Genomic DNA, 13,101 nt, shown 5'->3' with positions numbered 1-13,101 from the left:
GCACATCCAGCTTTTCTAAATAGTCCCTAACCACCTCTTTCTCCACAGAGGGCTGGCCATCTACTCCCCATGTTGTGATGCCCAGCGCAGCAGTCTGGGAGCTGACTTTGTTAGTGAAGACAGAGGCAAAAAAAGCATTGAGTACATTAGCTTTTTCCACATCCTCTGTCACTAGGTTGCCTCCCTCATTCAGTAAGGGGCCCACACTTTCCTTGGCTTTCTTCTTGTTGCCAGCATACCTGAAGAAATCCTTCTTGTTACTCTTGACATCTCTTGCTAGCTGCAGCTCCAGGTGCGATTTGGCCCTCCTGATATCATTCCTACATGCCTGAGCAATATTTTTATACTCTTCCCTGGTCATATGTCCAACCTTCCACTTCTTGTAAGCTTCTTTTTTATGTTTAAGATCCGCTAGGATTTCACCGTTAAGCCAAGCTGGTCGCCTGTCATATTTACTATTCTTTCGACTCATCGGGATGGTTTGTCCCTGTAACCTCAACAGGGATTCCTTGAAATACAGCCAGCTCTCCTGGACTCCTTTCCCCTTCATGTTAGTCCCCCAGGGGATCCTACCCATGCATTCCCTGAGGGAGTCAAAGTCTGCTTTCCTGAAGTCCAGGGTCCGTATCCTGCTGCTTACCTTTCTTCCCTGTGTCAGGATCCTGAACTCAACCAACTCATGGTCACTGCCTCCCAGATTCCCATCCACTTTTGCTTCCCCCACTAATTCTTCCCGGTTTGTGAGCAGCAGGTCAAGAAAAGCCCCCCCCCCCCCCCCAGTTGGCTCCTCTAGCACTTGCACCAGGAAATTGTCCCCTATGCTTTCCAAAATCTTCCTGGATCCTTCCAAGAAGGTGAACTTTGATTTAAAGGTAAACTGCTAAAGTTATTTTAAGAAATTAAATTGAGTAGCTATAAACTTGCACATATGATCTGTTATTAAATAGCTAATGCACTTGTTTTGTTTAAATGCTTGAAAAAATCTCTTTTTTTCTTTGCTCACCTGTCAGTTTATTCAGAGTTTTGTCTGCCCTGAAACATTTGATTTACATCACCACAACCTGCCTCAAAACATTTGGTGCATTCAGGTTTGCAATGCTGTTGTCTGTAGCGTAAGCTTGGAATGCTACTGGTTTTTGCCAATCTTAAAAGAAAAGATGCCATTTTAAATTCTTAGACTAAACAAGTCAGAACTAATTCTGTTATTGAGGCAAGGTCTTCAGCAGGTTGTTTTTGTTTTCTTTTTAAATAAGTTTTGCCATTTACCTTTTATAGAAGCTAGAATTCCTTTATTACTGTCTAATAAAAGATCTTTGAGCTCAACGATACAGAATAGTCTATACAGCAAAAAAAGTGGACTGCACGTTAACTATTCCATTACTGCCTTTTGATTCACATACTCTAGATACTAGTAATGTTGTTAGTACTTTCTGAAGAGAGGTTTGACAGACTGAAGTTGCATGATGAGCACCTCCGACTCTTTCAGTATGCAGAAGGAATGCTTAAACTTTGAAGAGTTTATTTTTGTTACATATTTTGAATGCATCAAAAGCCATTTCAGATTTTTTTAAAAGGGGTGGGCAGGACCTGTAGTACTAAATGTTCATAGAGGACATATGGTAAACACAAGTGTTTGGATATGACAAATTTGAGATCCTCAAAGAAAAGTTAGTGTAGGGGGGGGGAAACTTGAGTTTCAAGGGTCCTTGTTCATTTAGGAACAAGACTGAAGAACCAGCAATTCCAGTTTGCAGTCTCAAAACACGAGTTAACCTAGGTAAACATGACAAAGATTAACAGTTCTATGGCATAATAAGAAATAGAGATGTGCAAAAGTTTCACAGTTAATCCCCAAACAAGGTGAAAGTCCCTTGTGAACCTTTTACCATCTTTCTAAGCATTTAGTTGTGTTTGTCAATAGAAATTCTGTCTTCCTTTCTAACTTTGTGAGCAAGCACCTTGGGCAGACTCTTTTGAGAACATCTCATTAGTGCTAGGCATGCTCAGACACTTAATACAAGCATTAGCTTACTTATTCCCATTCTGTGAACAGGGCACTTACCCTTGGTTTGGCAGCATAACAGCCTGCAAGTTATCTGAACATCAGTGAACACTTGGAGCTACTGAGTTTCAGTTTGGGGTACATTTGGCCCAGCCTGGCTGGGTTCCTCTCTTTCATCAGGCTCCTGGGGTGCTGTTAGTCCCATCTTCTCCTCTATAGAATGGTATGACAAGGTGAGATTGAACAACCATGGAATCTTCTGGGTGATGGTCATTTGCTCCTTCTTCTAATTTCTCTCCCACTCCTGTTTCTGAAGTAGGAGGATCCACTTTGATCCACCAGTGTTTCTTTTACCTCATTTTAGACGGTAGAGATGCTCCAGACTGAATTCCTCTATATTTATATGGTTTGGTTTATAGGTTCTATCTATGTTGCCCCCCCCCCAAAAAAAAGTAAGGCAAAACTTAGGAGTCATGAAAATATGCACAATAAATACACCAATGAGGTATATTTGAAACTCCAGTGCACTGAAACTCTTGGCTTTAGCACAGCCCTAAATATGAAACTAAATCATTTGCCCAAAGAGACCTCTTTCCTACTTATACAAAATCTAGACTTGACATTGATAAGTCATTAATGCTTTTCATTTTCCAAGTCCTTTACCAACACAAATGAATTCTCACAATATCACTACCTTAAGTATTACCTTTTTTACACATGATAAGAGAAGATAAGTGTATAGCCCTGGGGAAGTCAGCAAGTCAGTGTCCGAGCTCTAGCTAATCTAGTTCTTTATATGGCTACTATCACTGTGATATCGGAGCCATGGTTAGAACTCAAAAGTTCATGACGCTCATTCTTGGGTCATTAAATAAACCATATGTTAACATATAGTATCTGCCACTTCGATTACCTGAATATTGTTTGACATTGTAAATGACACTTTTTATCTGAAATTGATAAACACCTTACATGCGTCTAGGCTTTGCTCTAGTTCAGCTAGAAACCTTTAGCCTGTATTTTTGGGTCTCTGACCAGTTCTCTTTATTTGGTGTGTACTGTTCTAGTGTTCTCTTAACTCATACTTTTGCTTTTGAGGATGATTTTCTATTTATAACAAACAAACAAGCCCATACACACAGTGTCAACCACTGAATCTGCAAATTCTTGCCAAAACTGACCAACTAACTATAGATTAAGTGTTTTGGTTTTTTAATGTGTACATTAAGGTTCTAGGTAGGCCATATAATCTTTGCAAGTGCCCTGTGAAACAAACTGAGTATAATTATTTTACGTTGTAAGATAAGAGCCATGAGAAACTACTGAAATTAGACTATATGCGGCAAAATGTTTTTCTGCAGTCTGCCTGGCTGAATTGTAATGATAGTTGTATAGAATGGTTGGATGCCCATTTGAGTGAATTAACCAAAGCTAAGCTCTGCTACTAGAACTTTCCAAGTATGCTGATATTATCTTAACCAGAAAGACCTGTCAAGCATTTCCTGCAACTCTTCTGGAAAACCAGGGGCATGTGGGAAACAGAGCTGCTACAACAGTTAGTATGTGCCCATCTGAATAATGCAATGTTCCTTTCAGAGGGAAGCTATATTTAGTTATCTTTGTAAACACCCACAGGCAAGTAACAGTATAGTCTGAGGAGCTTCAGGGGGTATTTGTGAAAGAAGAGTTGCTGCAAAAAACATTTGGGGCTTTGGGGGTAGGGGGAGGGGAACAGGGGATGAAGAGTGTAATAGGTTGTCATAGTGAAGAGATCAATGATAACCAGTGTTGGGGAGAAGAGGATAATTTTCCCAGAAGTGAGCCCAAATGCTGATTCGTGATGCCTTCAATAATGGTGGAGGAGGAGGATGGGATGAAACTTGAGACATTTAACTAGCTTTGTTTAAAAAAAAAAATCCCTTCAACATCTAGAAAATGCAAATCATTTTCACATGGTATTGAAGTGCAGACCTTGAGGAATCACCTACTCCTCCAAGAGTTTAACTTTCTAATTGATCCTTGACTCCTGACTTGTGCCAAACCTATTATATGACTGCCTGTTTGTGCATGCTAAGAAATAGGTAAAAAGCCTTACTAACCAGTTACAGGGGCGACAAATAGCAGTTTTTTAGGTTGTACTGACACCTGGTGGCAGCCAGTTTACTAATCCTTAAAACAGGTTGTTCCACTCAAAGATGGGAAAATAACTTCATACATTTTCAGCTCTTGCTCTGTCCTTCACTGAGCCAAGAAACCGTTTGGCTCTTCTGCTAGCTATCCTTCCCTCCGTCAGACTCCTGCAAAGTTAATTCAGAGTGTTTGTGCAAAACCTAACTATAGCTGTTCCTTTCACACAAGCTTGTAAAACCATCTGCTGAACCTTTGTTTCATAAGTTTGTCTTACGGAGTGGCCCTCGCAGCAGTTAGTGTTAAGAGGTGTTTTATGTTTGGAGCCCTTTTTTTTTTTTTTTAAGTGCTGTAAAATCCACAAACTTAGTGAAACTGGCCTGAAAATGAGTATGCCAGTTTAGGGTATGAACTAGTTTGTGCTGCAAATTTAGGATTACTTGGTCAAAGTTTTCCTATAGGCCCAACTCCAAAATGTCCTGTTTTTAAAATGACTGATGCATGCCATTGGCATGCAGTTCTGGGGATTCATGTGTGGAGCAGAGAATAACCATGTTGATTTCATGATGGTTACACAGTGTAGTTAAGTCAGTCTGGGTCCATTCCACAGGTAGACTGTGATACTGGGATGGGCAAGGAGATCTCTGGGGGTAGTTCATACATCTGTATGCCTCCAGAAGATTGGTACACAGCTTCCTAGGAGTGCCTCACAGGGCTTTGGAGACCCGTGAGGCATTCTGGAGCTTCCATTTCCCCTTTACCCCCTCCCCACAGAAGTAGAAGAAGCCCTGAGCTCCTTCCCTAATCAGGGGAAGAGATTCTGGCCTTCCTCATAACCAGTTCAGGAGCCAAGGGGTGTGCAGAGCTCCCTGCCCTCCACTAGGTCCTGATATGAAGCAAAAACTCAGCAGCTCTTCACTGATGCTGCCTCCACCTGGCAGATACACTCCTCACTCGGTCAGCTACCAGGTTCACTCCTTAGCTTGATCCTCCCACTCCTGCCCAGAATGTGGAGGGGGCAGGAGCAGGAGCTGGTGGGTGGTGAGATGTGACCAGGAAGCCACATCATGCCCCCAGCCCAGGATGCCTCCTGGTCATACCTTCCTCAGTACTACCACTTTCTCATTATTTAAAAAAAAAAAAAAAAAAAAAAGCAGCAGATCAGTAACAAAAGTCTCTGTTAATGGGGAATTAAGGTTGCTTAGCAATGCCTTGCAGCCAAAAGCAGATGTATCTGAGAACCAAAAAAACCACTTAGCCACACAATAAAGGCATTAGAAGAAAAAGAGGAAATGCAGTTACGGTCGTGCTTCCCACCCAGCCCAAAAGCCTTGAAAGTGCCTCTGAGGGTATGGTCATATACCACTAGGTGTACATCTCACCCACACCCATCCCTAACAACACCTGCCATTTTCTCTGTGCCCGTGCACAACTCCAAATCTGCACTCTTATTCATAAGCTCCCAGAGACCCTCACCATGCTCCAAGCCACACCATTGATCTAGTGGTTCTAGCAAGGTGTTTGGAAACATCTACCTGGATGTTAGAAGTGTGTCAGGACTAAGGTAATGCCATCTCCCCGAGGGACTCCTTAGAGCAGGGAATAGATTTTAAATACTTCAGGGTTTCCTTGAAACTGCTGCTCTTCGCTCTCCGGGCTGACCTCGAAATGTCTTGGGGAGGGATACAGCACTGAATCTGCCTGATGGAGGTGATCACTTGCCTCTATTCTACTCTACCGTCCATACGCCTATGGCAGAGGTGAGTTTTTTCAGGGTGGGCCTTGAAAGTGGGCAAGCTGTCAACATCACAGATTTTAATTGGGAGCTTTCCCATTCATAAAATACAGCATGCGGGAGCTTAAAGTCTAACTAGTGCTGCCTCTGCCAGGCTATCCAAATGATTCAGTGCCTCCCCTTTCCATTTGAATGGTGGAGTGCGAAGGAAGCAGAAGTGTCAGTGAGATACAACAGAGAGTGTAAGGGAGCATGTAAATGAACTGTGATCTCAAATAGTTGTGAGCATGTCGCATATTTCAGATGTGTATGTACTTGTGTAATATGCAGTTGTCCCCATGTTTGCAAACTCAGGCCTAAAGTTCCTCAGATACTTGATTTAAACTCCCACTATCAGGATACAGTTTGGCCCAAAGATTAGGAAAAACTGCTGTGTGCATTAATATACTAAGTGTTGGGTTATTAAATATACCAACATGCAAAAGAATTGTGAAAACATCGTGTAAGTGCGCTCCTAACTTCAGATTTTTGTGATGACTTAAGTTACCTACAAGAGGAAGAACTAGAGACTAGAATTTCTTTGAAATGCTTCTCTTTAGTGCTTAATGTGGAATAAAAGCTCATGAAAAGACCACAGTCTCTTTAGATACAGGCTGTCTGTATCTTGCAAATTGGGGTCTGTGCCGGATGGCCATGGTTCACTGATTTTTTTTTTAATTTGGTTTTACTTTCTGCTTTATTCAAATCACTCTGTAGTCTTTCTCTTTGATTCAAATCTAGTGACTGATAGTGGGTTGGTGGGGTGAATGGAAGGGTAAACGTAATGAAAACAGACAGTTTGGGGCTAACCCAGGCTCAGGCCCACCAGTACTGTGCTACTTTAAGTATTGAGAAACAAGATTTTCTTCCAGCAGCCTACCTTTACCCCCTCCCCTCCTCACTTCCCCAGACCTTAATTTCTTCTTCTAAGCTGTAGTCCTATACAGTTGCTGCCCCACTTTAACCCCAGCAGGTCCAGCTGTGTCAGTGCTAGGAATTCCTACCTACTGTGATTCTGCTGCTCTTTGAGTTCACCATGTTGTCATGCTGGGCATTGAGGCATCCTGGATAACACTGCAGAGGGTATAATGAAGTAAAACACTGAATTCAAACAACATAAATTGGCTTGGATAGTGACCTTTTTGAAGGTCCTGGACCTCCATTCCACCTTAACATCTCTGCTCCCTCCCCCATAAAAGCACACAGATACTCTGCCAATCCACACTTTTAGCATGTGAGGCTCCAAGATGTAGATTAATAAATCTGCCCTTAATCGCCTCCCTCCCCCTGCATTCTATCTGGAAAATACTGTGGATTTTTTGACTCTTCCAGAAGCACATTAGTGTGACTTAAAAATGCATCTTCCTACCTCTAGAAAACTTGTCCATTATTTACATTTTAAAACAAAAGTCTATACCACATTCTGGTGCATTGATATCCAGAATTCCAAGATACTATAAATTCTCCTTTATTTCTCACTTGTACACCAATTGGTGAAAAGCTGAAAGAATAAATGGGCATTTCTGGGAATCTGGATCTTTTTCTGACAGTGGAGGTGGAATTAAGCTCCAAAATAGAGGACTCTCCACTGAAAATGGCCTGCCACCCTTCCTTTCCAGTTAAAATGAGGACTGTTGGTTCAGGTGTCCCGGCTGATTCCAACTTTGTAGTATTTTTGTAAGTTATGAGACAGTCTCTCTACTAGCTGGAGCCATCACCCTTAAGGGCTATATAGGTCAAAAGCAACACCTTTTAAAATCACTCTGAAGCCAAAAGAAAGTGTGCGTATCGCAGAGCATGGTAGTATAGTGTGGCACAGCACTTATAAGCAACATCTGCAATCTCTAAAATTTCAGGTAGGGCTTAAAGGTGTGCAGCCCTAGGTAGCATCCACTGCAGTAATCGTACATCGGGGTGAGATTGTCATGAATAATAGTGATGAACTCTGCATCTAAAAGGAAAGGTTGCAGTATTCTTACCAGACAGATGGGGGAGAAATACCCTTCGATACTGCTGCTGCCTGGACATCTAGTAGTTCATGGGGAGCCAACATACACCTCCATTTTGCAAACCTGTCTAACAAATGGTAGTCATGCTACTTCAGTTAGGAGGGCTGATATAATCTCTATTATTTCTCCTACCCCCCCCCCCCAAGCTCACTAACACTACCTCCATTTTCGTAGGAATTAGATAAAATATCTGATATGCCGGGGTAAACACTGATTATAATAAAACCAAAATTAATGACATACCCTACATGTAGTAATAGGTGCCTTTTTCAATAGGGTACCCATTCCCTTGCCATCCATCTCAATCAACTCCTATGCTAATATAAATAAGAATGAAGGCTGAAGGGAGATGTGGTAAATAGGTAGAAAAGTAATAAAAATACAAAATATGTGCTCAGTGCAATCATTTCACTGCTACCCTGTCCTCTACCTGTTGTCTCTTGTCACTTGTGTTCATTGTAAGCTCTTTGAAATGGATTGTCACTCAATATGTGTGTGCAGTTTGATAGTGATCACAACTGGGGCCTCTAAGTGCTACTGTAATATAAATAATAGATTAATAAGTTTCTGATAGGATGCTATAAGGTAGCCAGAATATGCCTAACTTTAGACAACCAACTTTGAAAACTGTTCTCCACATAGAATTCACAATTAGGGCTGTCAATTAATGGCAGTTAACTCACACAATTAACTCAAAAAATTAATGGAGATTAAAAAAATGAATTGTGATTAATCACACTGTTAAACAAAAGAATACCAATTGATGTTTGTTAAATATTTTGGATGTTTTTCTACATTTTCAAATATATTGATTTCAGTTACAATGCAGAATACAAAGTGTACAGAATTGAATGTCTCCTGCTGTGTGTTTTACCCACATCCTGCCATATATCATGTTATAGCAGTCTCAGATGATGACCCAGCATGTTGTTCGTTTTAAGAACACTTTCACTGCAGATTTGACAACACAAAGAAGGAACCAATGTGAGATTTCTAAAGATAGCTATAGTACTCTACCCAAGATTTAAGAATCTGAAGTGCCTTCCAAAATCTAAGAGGGACAGGGTGTAGAGCATGCTTTCAGAAGTCTTAAAAGAGCAACACTCCCATTCAGAATCTACAGAACCCGAATCACCAAAAGAGAAAATCAACCTTCTGCTGGTGGCATCTGACTCAGATGATGAAAATGAACATGCATTGGTCTGCACTGCTTTGGATAGTTATCGAGCAGAACCCATCATCAGCATGGACGCATGTCCTTTGGAATGGTGGTTCAGGCTGAAGGGACATATGAATCTTTAGCACCTGTTCTCACTTTCAGGTGACATTGTAAACAAGAAGCAGGCAGCATTATCTCTTGCAAGTATAAACAAACTTGTTTGAGCGATTGGCTGAACAAGAAGTAGGACTGAGTGGACTCATAGGCTCTAAAGTTTTATGTTTTATTTTTGAATGGAGTTATTTTTGTACATAATTCTACATTAGTAAGTTCACCTTTCATGATAGAGATTGCGCTACAGTACTTGTATTATGTGAATTGAAAAATACAATTTATTTTTTTATAGTGGAAATATTTATAATAAAAATAAATATAAAGTGAGCACAGTACACTTTGTATTCTGTGTTGTAATTGAAATCAATATATTTGAAAATGTGGAAAACATCCAAAAATATTTATATAAATGATATTCTATTATTGTTTAACAGTGCAATTAATCGTGATTAATTTTTTTAATCGCTTGACAGTCCTATTCACAATGAATATGTGAAAATATTCATAACTGAACTGTAAGACTGTACCTATCAAGGTTATGTCATGATAGGTAATCTGATGACTTTGGGTTTTTTCTTTGTTTGGTCAGAGCCCTTGGAAGAACTAACAATGTTTTCCTCTAAAGTTATAATGAAACCCCATCAGAGGTGTATCGACAAAAGGGTTGTGTTTAAACTACCATGGGAATCTTCAGCTGAATTTCCTGACTGCTTTCGTTCTCCGTTTAATAGAAGTGTGGTCCCTTCTGACAAACATACTGGCAGTTTAATTCCGAGAAAAGTCTCCTCTTTTTTACTAGTAACAATTACACATTTTACTCTTTCTTCTTTCCCTTTTCTGAGCTTATGTCTATTTATTTTCTCATTTAACTTGTATCTGCTCCAGCACTAGACCATCCTGCCTCTTAAAAGGTTGGCTGGCACTCCCAAAAGACTGGCTTCCCAGATTCTTTTCACAGAGTGTCTCTGACGAGCACCCAACCCCTGACCCTATTAAACAATTAAAATGAAATTTTTAGGCATTGGCATATCCTGTGAGTGCAAAATATAAAAGTTGCATTTGTGTTATTAGTTGCTAATTAGAGATGATTTTACTCCTCATGGAGAGCTTGAGGTGAGCAGCAAACCTTTTAATTCTTTACGTACCTTCATGTTTGCCAGCTGGCTGCACGTGTGGCACCTAATCCCATCTAGAGGCAGTTCACCTGGCCCTGTGGCAGGCTGAATGTTGGACGTGAACTAAATGTTCACGTCCCTTTGAACTTTTCAGACTTGCACAATTTTGTGACCCTTCTACATATGCCAAAGTATCAGCCACTTTCTCTCTCTCTCTCTCTCTGGATGATCTAGTCACCTCTATCTTAACTAGGGTCAGGAGTTCTAAAAATGAGTGGAAGAATCAGACTGCTAAATAACTGGCCTGTTTTTTTCAAAAGTGATGCAATTGATGATATAGGAGTTATTCATGAATGGTAAACTCTAGTCCAAATAAAACTCAGTTTACGACCTTATGATGATACTTCAGATTTCATCCAATATTCTATGATACAAGTGAACAACTTGATTAGAACAGTACCAGAACCAGTCCTGGAGTGAGTTCAAAACTTCTGTTGATTAAGCAGAGTATTGTAAAGCCCTCTCTTGCCTCTTCAGCAACAAGCTAAATTTTCTCTTCTGCGGCTGGGTTAATCTTAATCCATAAAATTCCCCATATTGTGTCTCTTTGGCAGTAGCAGTGTTATGAGTATGAATGAATACTCCTTTATGTTTACATCATCTAGCACACAGTGGGTGCTTCCAGAAATAAAACATTACAAATAATGTAGTATGGCCTGTTCTGCAACTTCATAGGTGTACTACAGGCCTTAAAAGCAAACAACACTTAATGCTATATATTTTTCCCATCCTGCTTCCTGGCAGGTAGATTGAGTACTTTAGACTGTCTGGGTGGCTATTTCTAGTAGATAAAGTTGTTTTCCACATTCCTCTAACCCATCACTCTAGGTCTTTTTCTTTTTTCTTGTTACTATTAATTTAAAACTTTGAATCTTGTTTGGACAGCATATTGTGTTCTGTATTTTCCTTTTGTTAACATGCTTCTGTGCACTCTAATTAAAATGGTGAAATATCTTCTGTCTGCAGGCACAGCTTTGTCAGAAGTTGAGCTGGCATGAAGTCTTGAAACACAACTGTCAAACTGATGGTGGATATCCTCTGGAGATGCCAAGCTAAATGTTCTTGTGAACTTTCATCTATTATTCCTCCCCTGTCACGCACTAAGAAAGGAGGACAAATCTTGAATTTTAAAAAAAGTGTAAGAATTTTGTGGTATAAAAATGTACTGGATGTTTTTCCTCCATTGACGATGTCTGTATATTTCCTGCAGTTTTAGTTATGAAGTCTGTACTTGGCCAGCTGATTTGTGATTCATTCTTGAGAGCTCTGAGTGGCAGGTACTGTAAACATCCTACACTCTCAGCTGTGGAAAGTAAGGAAGCTGGGAGAAGGCTGTTTACTCTCTCTGCCTTGGAAAGCAGCTGGAGGGAAGAGAATGGAGAGTATTGCAAGTTCAAATGTCTCTGCTCTAATCATATTTACTGTACTTCAGAAAACTTGTATTTTGTATCTTACATTCTGGTGTCAGTATACAAGTAATGGAATTATATAGTGATGTGAAATTTTAATGAGAAAGGAGGGATGTGTTCTTAATCTGCTTCTGTGGCTTTGCTGGTATGAGAGAGTGCTGAGTGGTAGCAATTAAAACAGTATGGCACTTACAATCTGATCTGGTTTTTTGTTTGTTTCGTTTAAATGGTGGTTGTTTTTTTTAATAGAATGGCTCCAAGACAGTAGTTTATTATTTTTTGCTTATAAGTATAATGAAAATTAAAAGTACTAGTGTAGCCATAACTCTAGAGCAGCGGTTCTCAACCCAAAGTGGGACAATCCTGGGGGCAGCTCCACCCACTCTCTCCTCTCCCCCTGCCCACTTCAGGCCCCGCCCTCTGGCCAGGTCCTAGGTGGGAAGCTGGAGCCAGGTAAAGCATGGCAGCTGCTCTTCTGGCTGGGGGTGCCATGGAGCAGGCAGCTGTGGCATTTCCCCATCTGCTGCTGGTGCCCGGGGTTGTGGCTGCTCCTCATCTCCCAGCCCCCTTGCACTGCTCACACAGCTGGTCAGAGCTGCCCAGACGACACCAGGCCCAGCAGAGCCCTCGGGGAATAGCCACCGGCACACAGCCCCAGATGGGTGGGTGGCCTTCTGAGGTGAGTCAGGGATGGAGGTGGCGCTCCATCCCTGGACCCAGCTGTGCAAAGCTGGCCAGAGCCCCACCGGTCCTTGGCACCGTCCTTCCTCTTCCCCCCCAAAAATAGAAGTCAAACTACGTGTATGCTCAGGATTCTCACCCTGGCCTGGAGCCCCGAGTTCCCTCCCCACTGGGCCCTGGAGTTTTTCTAGCACGTTGAGGGCCTCAGAACGTAAAAGGTTGAGAACCCATGCTCTCGTGTTCTAAAATGAATAAGGCTCCCAAAAATCAGGAGACTTTTTTTTCTACTGTTTTCTGAGCCTTTAGGGTTCACTTTCGAGCCCTCGTGGTTGTGGAGTTTGAACTTTTTTTTAAAAAAACAGGAAGTTAAGATTTTGTCAGGATCTCACTAAGGGTATTGAACAAATACCCCATCCCTTCCTTTTTCCATCATTGACCACACCCCTAGAATGCACATGTGGACACCTACTTATGGCTTTTTGTCCGATCATGGTTTGGAAAAAATTTATTTTGAAATGAATTTAAAGTTAGATTGACTTGAATTTCACTTCCTGTTCTGGGTGTCTGCCAATAGGTTTGAGTTTGTGTTTCGGGTACGTTTTACAATAAAAACACGTGTACTGAATGCTGCCTCCCCTGCTCCACTCTCCT

The 13,101-nt window shown here is 41.1% G+C and overlaps 1 long non-coding RNA gene across 6 annotated transcripts in view; it reads left to right on the top strand.

Annotated features, from left to right (window-relative positions):
* LOC140908700 (uncharacterized) overlaps positions 1 to 11,964 on the top strand; it is a 51,400-nt gene extending 39,436 nt beyond the window's left edge. For all 6 annotated transcript variants that reach the window (XR_012157966.1, XR_012157965.1, XR_012157961.1 and 3 more), the window contains one exon: positions 11,327 to 11,964. This is a non-coding gene — a long non-coding RNA (uncharacterized lncRNA). The remainder of the gene's footprint in view (positions 1 to 11,326) is intronic.
* The last annotated feature ends 1,137 nt before the right edge of the window (positions 11,965 to 13,101 follow it).

Source organism: Lepidochelys kempii, chromosome 3, assembly GCF_965140265.1.
Source record: "Lepidochelys kempii isolate rLepKem1 chromosome 3, rLepKem1.hap2, whole genome shotgun sequence".
Taxonomy (NCBI): domain Eukaryota; kingdom Metazoa; phylum Chordata; order Testudines; family Cheloniidae; genus Lepidochelys; species Lepidochelys kempii.
Note: the sequence above shows the minus strand (reverse complement) of the source record. Positions and strands in the feature narration are given on the sequence as shown.